The following is a 10,141-nucleotide window of genomic DNA, read 5'->3' on the forward strand; positions in this document are numbered from 1 at the left end:
TAGATGAGCTTTTCATCCATGAGATGATAAGTACCTGATACTCCCTATTAGTCAGACAGAACTGAAGAAGCTTTTCGGATGAGAGGTGAAACGTCTTCAAGAATCTTCAAGCAAGTCCAGTTGCTCTCTTATACAGTGCCTTGCAAAAGTATTCATACCCCTTGAACTTTTTCACATTTTTCCACCTTACAACCACAACCTTAAAAGTTTTTTACTGAGATTTTATGTGATAGACCAACACAGAGTAGCACATAATTGTGAAGTGAAACAAAAATGATAAATGGTCTTCAAAATTTTAAACAAATAAAAATCTGAAAAATGTGATGTGCATTAGTATTCAGCCCCCCCCCCCGCGTCAATACTTTGTAGAGCCACCTTTTGCTGCAATTACAGCTGCAAGTCTTTTATGGTATGTCTCTTCCAGCCTTGCACATCTAGACACTGAAATTTTTGCCCATTCTTCTTTGCAAAATAGCTCAAGCTCAGCCAGATTGGATGGAGAGCGTCTGTGAACAGCAATTTTCAAGTCTTGCCACAGATGCTCAATGGGATTTAGGTCTGACTGGGCCATTCTAACACATGAATATTCTTTGATCTAAACCATTCCATTGTAGCTCTGGCTGTATGTTTAGGGTCATTGTCTTGCTGGAAGGTGAATCTCCTTCCCAGTCTCAAGTCTTTTGCAGCCTTCAACATGTTTTCTTCCAGGATTGCCCTGTATTTAGCTCCATCCATCTTCCCATCAACTCTGACCAGCTTCCCTGTCCCTGCTGAAGAAAAGCATCCCCATAGCATGATGCTGCCACCACCATGTTTCACAGTGGGGATGGTGTGTGCAGGGTGATGAGCAGTGTTAGTTTTCCGCCACACATAGCGCTTTGCATTTAGGCCAAAAAGTTCAACTTTGGTCTCATCTGACCAAAGCACCTTCTTCCACATGTTTGCTGTGTCCTCTACATGGCTTCTTATGCCTGTCTTTCAACAATGGCTTTCTTCTTGCCACTCTTCCAAAAAGGCCAGATTTGTGGAGTGTACAACTTTATAGTTGTCCTGTGCACAGATTCTCCCACCTGAGCTGTGGATTTCTGCAGCTCCTCCAGAGTGATCATGGGCCTCTTGGCTGCTTCTCTGACCAGTGCTCTCCTTGCTCGCTCTGTCAGTTTAGGTGGACGGCCATGTCTTGGTAGGTTTGCAGTTGTGCCATACTTTTTCCATTTTTGAATGATGGATTGAACAGTGCTCCTTGAGATGTTCAGAGCTTGGGATATTTTTTTATAACCTAACCCTGCTTTAAACTTCTCCAGAACTTTATCCCTGACCTGTCTGTTGAGTTCTTTGGTCTTCACGATGCTGTTTGTTCTTCAGTGTTCTCTAACAAACCACTGAGGCCTTCACAGAACAAGTGTATTTATGCTGAGAGTAAATTACACACAGTAGGACTCTATTAACTAATTAGATGACTTCTGAAGGCAACTGATTGCACTGGATTGTATTTAGAGGTATCAGAGTACAGGGGGCTGAATACTAATGCACACCACATTTTTCAGATTTTTATTTGTTTAAAATTTTGAAGACCATTTATCATTTTCGTTTCACTTCACAATTATGTGCTACTCTGTGTTGGTCTATCACATAAAATCTCAATAAAAAACTTTTAAGGTTGTGGTTGTAAGGTAGAAAAATGTGAAAAAGTTCAAGGGGTATGAATACTTTTGCAAGGCACTGTACCACCCACACTTTAACTGGGTTCTCTTTATCTTCTTTTAGGACTTGTGTGGAAATCTGATATTGTGTTAGGTCACCGAGGAGTGAGAGAGAAAAAACTACATTTTCTGTAGGAGTTTGTCTGTCTTTCATGACATTTTGGTCCACTCTTTAAAATATTGCTTCAGTTCATTAATGTTTGTGAGCATTAATTTATGCACAGCTTTTAAGATTTTGACACAGCATTTTAATGTGGCTGAGGTCTGCACTTTGACTTGGCCGTTCTAGCACTTTGAAATTTTTCACGTTATCTATCAGGGCATCTACTTCCAAAGTGGGTGAATGGTATTGAAATTAGGTGTCACAGTGGTGTGGTGGTTAGCACTGTTGCCTCACAGCAAGAAGGTTCTGGGTTCGAGCCCAGTGGCTGACAGAGGCCTTTTTGTGTGGAGTTTGCATGTTCTCTCCGTGTCTGTGTGGGTTTCCTCTGGGTGCTCCAGTTTCCCCCACTGTCTAAAGACATACAGGTTAGGCTAATTGGTGGCTCTAAATTGACTGTAGGTGTGAATGGTTGTTTGTCTCTATGTGTCAGCCCTGTGATGACCTGGCAACTTGTCCAGGGTGTACCCCGCCTCTTGCCCATAGTCAGCTGGGACAGGCGCCAGTTTGCCCACGACCCTGCACAGGATAAGCGGTAATGGATGGATGGTACTGGAATTACAACTCTTATTTATGTGTGGTTTCCCTGTCTTAAGGGATTAAAAGTCATTGGACAAACTTGCATAATCATTAATTAAATTGTAATTTTTAATACTTGGTTGCCAATCCTTTGCAGTCAATGCCTGTCTGAAGTCTGTAACCCATATAACCCATCAACAGACACTTGGTTCCCCAAAGATATTTTTAGCAAATTCTAATCTGGCCTTCCTGCTTTTTTTAGGCTTACTGATGGTTTATACTGTATATTGGGATACTCTGTCTTCTCTTGATTTTTTTTTTCTTTGACACATACCTCTTGGAGGATGTTCTTGATATTTTCAACTATTCTGAAACAGTGATAGTTCAGCTCAACAGATTGGAATATCATGATAAAGTTTTTTTTTTGGAGTTTAATTCAGAAAGGTAAACTTCCAGATTTTCTATATTCATTACATGCAAAGTGAAACATTTCAATCCTTTTTTGTTTTAAATTTTCATGCTTATGGCTCATTAGAATCAGAAATCCAGTCTCTCAAATTATTAGAATATTTCCTAAGATCAATCAAAAAAGAATTTACAATCCAGAAATGTCCAACTTCTGAAAAGTATGTTCATTTATATACTCAATACTTGGTTGTGGTTCCTTTAGCATGAATTACTGCATCAATGCAGTGGCATGGAGCAATCGGCTTGAAGCCCAGGCTGTTTTGATAGTGGCCTTCAGCTCCTCTGTATTTTTGGGTCGGCGTTTTTCATCTTCCTCTAGACAAAACCTCATAGGTTCTCTATGGGATTCAGGTCAGGCAAGTTGGCTGGCCAATCAAACACAGTAATATCATGGTCAGTAAACCATTTGGTAGTACTTTTGGCACTGTGGGCAGGTGCTAAGTCCTGCTGGAAAAGGAAATTAGCATCTCTATAAAGCTTGTTAGCAGAAAGAAGCATGAAGTACTCTAAAATCTCCTTGTAGACAGCTGCATTGCCTTTGGACTTGATAAAACATAGTGGACCAACACCAGCAGATGACATGGCACTACAAATCATCAGACTGCGGGAACTTCACACTGGATGTCAAACACCTTGGATTCTGTGTCTCTCCACGCTTCCTCCAGACTCTAGGACCTCGATTTCCAAATGGAATGCAAAATATACTTTCATCTACAAAGAGTACTTTGGGCCACTGAGCAACAGTCCAGTTCTTTCTCTCCTTACCCCAGGTATTTCTCAACTGGTATTTCACTTCTGACATTGTCTCTGGTTCAGGAGTGGCTTGATATTAGGAATGTGACAGTTGTAGCCCCTTTCCTGAAAATGTCTGTGCGTGGTGGCTCTTGATGCACTGACACCAACCTCAGTCCACTCCTTGTGAAGCTCTCCCAAGTTCTTAAATCAACTTTTCTTGATAAACCTCTCAAGGCTGCGGTGATCCCTATTGCTTGTGCACTTTTCCCAGCCAGACTTTTCAGCAATGACCTTCTGTGCCTTACCTTCCTTATGGAGGGTGTTGATGATCGTCTTCTTGACAACTGTGGAGTCAGCAGTCTTCCCCATGATTGGAGTTGCATGTACTGAACTAGACAGAAAGATGCACAGTATTTTATATTGTTTTACTCAAACTCGAAATTAAATATTCTAATAATTTGAGATACTGGATTTCTGATTTTCATGAGCTATAAGCCATAATCATCAAAATTAAAAATGGCTTGAAATATTTCATTTTACATGTAATGAATATATAATATATATGAAAGTTTCCATTTTTGAATTAAATTATGAAAAGAAATTAACTTTTTCTTGATATTCCAATATTTTTGAAATGCACTAGCAGTTAAAAGTATCACAGTAGTTGTATGTGGTCTTCTGAACCTATTGGTGTTCCTGAGTTTACTCAAGTATACTTTCTGTTCAAGAATGTACCAAATCGTTGATTTGGCCACACTTAATGTATTTGCTATTGTTCAGCTTAGTGATGGCTTGCTTTATTGGTAATCACAGATTTTTGCGCTTCATATGGAGAGTTAACATCAACTCTAGACTTTTTAATCTACTTACTTGGAAGTGAAATAATGAGGGAATAACACACATCATCTGGCCATGGAATAGATGAATGGCTAATTGTAGAATTACTTTACATCTCTTAACTATTCACCCAATATGGATATACAGTGGGGTAAAAAAGTATTTAGTCAGCCACCAATTGTGCAAGTTCTCCCACTTTAAAAGATGAGAGAGGCCTGTAATTTTCATCATAGGTACACTTCAACTATGAGAGACAGAATGGGGCGAAAGAATCCAGGAAATCACATTGTAGGATTTTTAATGAATTAATTGGTAAATTCCTTGGTAAAATAAGTATTTGGTCACCTACAAACAAGCAAGATTTCTGGCTCTCACAGACCTGTAACAACTTCTTTAAGAGGCTCCTCTGTCCTCCACTCGTTACCTGTATTAATGGCACCTGTTTGAACTCGTTATCAGTATAAAAGACACCTGTCCACAACCTCAAACAGTCACACTCCAAACTCCACTATGGCCAAGACCAAAGAGCTGTCAAAGGACACCAGAAACAAAATTGTAGACCTGCACCAGGCTGGGAAGACTGAATCTGCAATAGGTAAGCAGCTTGGTGTGAAGAAATCAATGGTGGGAGCAATTATTAGAAAATGGAAGACATACAAGACCACTGATAATCTCCCTCGATCTGGGGCTCCACACAAGATCTCACCCCATGGGGTCAAAATGATCACAAGAACGGTGAGCAAAAATCCCAGAACCACATGGGGGGACCTAGTGAATGACCTGCAGAGAGCTGGGACCAAAGTAACAAAGGCTACCATCAGTAACACGCTACGCCACCAGGGACTCAAATTCTGGAGTGCCAGACGTGTCCCCCTGCTTAAGCCAGTACATGTCCAGGCCTGTCTGAAGTTTGCTAGAGAGCATTTGGATGATCCAGAAGATGATTGGGAGAATGTGTCATATAGTCAGATGAAACCAAAATAGAACTCTTTGGTAAAAACTCAACTTGTCGTGTTTGGAGGAGAAAGAATGCTGAGTTGCATCCAATGAACACCATACCTACTGTGAAGCATGGGGGTGGAAACATCATGCTTTGGGGCTGTTTTTCTGCAAAAGGACCAGGACGACTGATCCGTGTAAAGGAAAGAATGAATGGGGCCATGTATCGTGAGATTTTGAGTAAAAACCTCCTTCCATAAGCAAGGGCATTGAAGATGAAATGTGGCTGGGTCTTTCAGCATGACAATGATCCCAAACACACCACCCGGGCAACGAAGGAGTGGCTTCGTAAGAAGCATTTCAAGGTCCTGGAGTGGCCTAGCCAGTCTCCAGATCTCAACCCCATAGAAAATCTTTGGAGGGAGTTGAAAGTCCGTGTTGCCCAGTGACAGCCCCAAAACATCACTGCTCTAGAGGAGATCTGCATGGAGGAATGGCCCAAAATACCAGCAACAGTGTGTGAAAACCTTGTGAAGACTTACAGAAAACGTTTGACCTCTGTCATTGCCAACAAAGGGTATATAACAAAGTATTGAGATGAACTTTTGTTATTGACCAAATACTTATTTTCCACCATAATTTGCAAATAAATTCTTTAAAAATCAGACAATGTGATTTTCTTGATTTTTTTTTTCTCATTTTGTCTCTCATAGTTGAGGTATACCTATGATGAAAATCACAGGCCTCTCTCATCTTTTTAAGTGGGAGAACTTGCACAATTGGTGACTGACTAAATACGTTTTTGCCCCACTGTAAATACCTTCAAGTTAAAGCTGAATGCATGCTCATATTCATTATTTAAAGGTAGACTCCCTTTCAGATTTCTCAAATTTAGGCCATAAAAAGAATTCTCCCTGACACCCACTTATTTTTATTTTTTAGTGGACCGAAAGCTACTGAATCCGAATTGCAGACTTCCAATTTTATTACTTTTTTTCTGAAAAGAACAATTAATTAATTTAGAGCCCCGTGGCCCTCAATTCTCCACCATTTTTTCTTGCCTCGCCATGACCTAAACCAAGATACTACATCATGCATGACGTGGAAGGTTTCCCTGTTTGCAATGCATTGTGGGATACAAATTTGCAACCTGAGAGAACAATGGAGCACGTGAGTGTGTGCATTGGAAGATCGACTACAGTAATGGAAAGTGAGAAGAAAAGACCATGTATTGCGAAGGAAAGGAAATGCAGGACCAAACTAATATAAATAAATATTGCCGATCGTATATATCACTCCTTCAGTCAAACTTTAGAGATGTTTTTCTCTCCTCGGGCTCCTGTCTGAAACGGGTGGGTTATACAGGAAATTCACGAGGTTATACTAAAGTCGAGTTTAGAAAAGTCAATTAGTGGCATTACAAAGATAGAGGAGGGTTCGTATTTCCAAAACTATTACTTCTGATCACTACATTTGGCAAAAACATTATCAAACACAAAAATCAAAAAGATGAGTGTAACATGCAGGCGGGATCAGTGCCACTTTCATTTTTATTTTTTAACTGTCACTAAACACAAAACACGCTTTTCAGCAGTTTCAGAATAAACTGTGTGCCACTGTACCGATGTGATTTCAGCCAGGGGAAAAGATCCTCTCACTGCACACACACACACCAGCCTCGCGCTCCATTCACAAACTGGCGCTTGACCACGCCCCCGCTGGCACAGTGAAAAGGAACCATATACTGTCTTGCTCAACGAAATAACACAGTGCAATGGACATGCAGGATCCATTGGCTCTGTCATATTTTCTGTCACAACTTGAGTACTGAACTTGCAATGCGAATGTTATGATTAGCTCCTCGTCTAGTGGCAAAATTACATAACTGGGTCAGTGCCCAGTCAATGAAAACTTGCACATGCGCACACCAGACTTCCTCTCTCTCTTCCTCTCTCTGCTTGACATGCACGTTATTTGCTCAGGAATCCCCTCAAAATAAATGGCTTCCCAGCCACAGAATGGCCTGGTTTTTTTTTTTTTAGATATTACAGAAATAAATATCACAATGACCAAATTTCAGAGGGAACTAAATTTCAACGATTTTATGAAATCGAAAGGGCGTCTTGCTTTAATCTCATCTCCGATATACTGTGGATATAAAATAACAATTTTTTTTTCAATGTCAAATGTTAATGGACCTGACTATGTATCAGAAAACAGTATTTTCAATAAATCACAAGATATTTCTGTTCCCTAAGAGTAACTATCAGTATATTAGTACAATGCTTTACTCTGTGTGATGACTGACTGTTGCCTGGTTTTTCTAGTAAGACACACATCAGCAATATTTTAATCAGAGTAACAGTTACTTTCCATGTAACAATTGAGATTTGGCATCATGCATAAATCTTCACATATTTTTGTTTGTTTTGTTTTATACAGGCAGTAGGCACAATGAGACGTGAGTATAAAATATTTTGCTTTCATAGTAATGCTCTGATATATAGTTTTTGATTGTATTAAAAATGTCATGGCTATCAAAAAAATCTTCCTTCAGCTAAATGAGAGCAAGTCCAATATAGTTATTTATTTGTTCCTTCTGAGAGCATTCATATTATTGGTAACAACTTGATCACAGATGTGTTACTGCACTGATTAAAAAAAACACTCCATGAAGTATTTGTTTCAATATAAACTACAACCCCAATTCCAAAAAAGTTGGGACGCTGTGTAAACTGTAACTAAAAACAGAATACAATAACTTGCAAATCATGGAAACCCTATATTTAATTGAAAAGAGTACAAAGACAACATATCAAATGTTGAAACTGAGAAATTTTACTGTTTTTTGAAAAATATTTGCTCATTTTTAATTTGATGTCAGCAACGCATTTCAAAAATGTTGGGACAGGGGCATGTTGACCACTGTGTTGCATCACCTCGACTTTTAACAACACTCTGTAAACATTTGGGAACTGAGGAGACCAATTGCTGTAATTTTGAAAGAGAAATATTGTCCCTTTCTTGCCTGATATACAATTTCAGTTGCTCAACAGTTCGGAGTCTCCTTTGTCATATTTTACACTTCATATTGCGCCAAATGTTTTAAATGGGAGACAGGTCTAGACTGCAGGCAGGCCAGTTTAGCACCCAGACTCTTACTATGGAATCATGCAGTTTTAATATGTGCAGAAAGTGGTTTGGCGTTGTCTTGCTGAAAGAAGGAAGGCCTTCCCTGAAAAAGATTTTGTCTGGATGGCAGCATATTGCTCTGAAACGTGTGTATATATATATATCATTCAGCATTAAAGATGCCTTCCCAGATGTACAAGCTACTCATGTCATGTGCACCCTCATACCATCACAGATGCTGGCTTTTGAACTGTGCACTAAAACAAGCAGGATGGTCCCTCTCCTCTTTAGCCTGGAGGACGTGGTGTTCAGGATTTGTACAAAGAATTTCTACTTTTGATTCATCAGACCTTGGGACAATTTTCCACTTCGTCTCAGTCCATCATAAAAGAGCTCGGCCCAGAGAAGGTGGCAGTGTTTCTGGATATTGTTTCTATCTGGCTTTAAATTGCATTTGTGGATGCAGTAATGAACTATTTTCACAGACAATGGTTTTCTGAAGTGTTCCTGAGCCCATACAGTGATTTCCAGTACAGACACATGTCTGCTTTTAATGCAGTGTCACCTAAGGGCCTGAAGATCACAGGCAACCAATGCCAGCTTTTAGCCTTGTCTCTTGCATACAGAGATTTCTCCAGATTCTCTGAATCATTTAATGATATTATGTATCGTAGATGATGCGATCTTCAAATTCTTTGCAATTTTACACTGAGGAACGTTATTCTGAAATTGTTGCACTGTTTGCCCACGCGGTCTTTCACAGAGAGGTGAACTCCTCCCTACCTTTACTTCTGAGAGACTCCACCTCTCTGGGATGGTCTTTTTATACCCAATCATGTCACTGACCTGGTGCCAATTAACCTAATTAGTTGGTCTTTAGCATTGCACAACTTTTTCAGTCTTTTGTTGCCCCGTTCCAACTTTTTTTTTTTTAAATGTGTTGCTGACATCAAATTCAAAATGAGCATATATGTTTCAAAAAAAGAGTAAAATTTATAAGTTTCAACATTTGATATGTTATCTTGTACTATTTTCAATGAAATATAGGGTTTCCATGATTTGCAAATCTTCACATTCTGATTTTGTTTATATTTTACACAGTGTCCCAACTTTTTTTTTTGGAATTGGGGTTGTATTTCTAATGATAGAGTCTCTGTTGTTAAACTGCATAAAAATAGTTTTGCGATGTATCTGATATTGTTTCCCTCTGTTGTAACACAGGAGCTTTAACACTGGTAAGTAAATAACTCAACTTGAAACTAATGATTTCTGGTCTTTATAACATTTTCTCACACATTTTAATTCAGGGATCAAGTTGAAATATAAAAAGCATTTTCAGATCATGTTTAGTTGATGGACTCTGATCAGCAACTGACATTCCATTTCCATCAGTTAGTTTCTTTCCCACAATGCTCCTGTGTGTAACCCCACTGCACTGCAATAATGGAGGCAGAGACATTTACCATGTGAAGAAAAAGACACAACAATCATGCAACATATAACACACACCACTGCCAGACTCCATCAGAATCTTTCATCTTATATAGTACATTTTCTCCTGTATTAATAAGGCTCTACTCCTCAGTATTGGGAAGGGATATAAATGGACTGATGAGTCATTAATGTTCTCCACATGCAAGGTTCTATA

This window comes from Neoarius graeffei, chromosome 28 (genome assembly GCF_027579695.1).
Source record: "Neoarius graeffei isolate fNeoGra1 chromosome 28, fNeoGra1.pri, whole genome shotgun sequence".
In the NCBI taxonomy this organism is placed as follows: domain Eukaryota; kingdom Metazoa; phylum Chordata; class Actinopteri; order Siluriformes; family Ariidae; genus Neoarius; species Neoarius graeffei.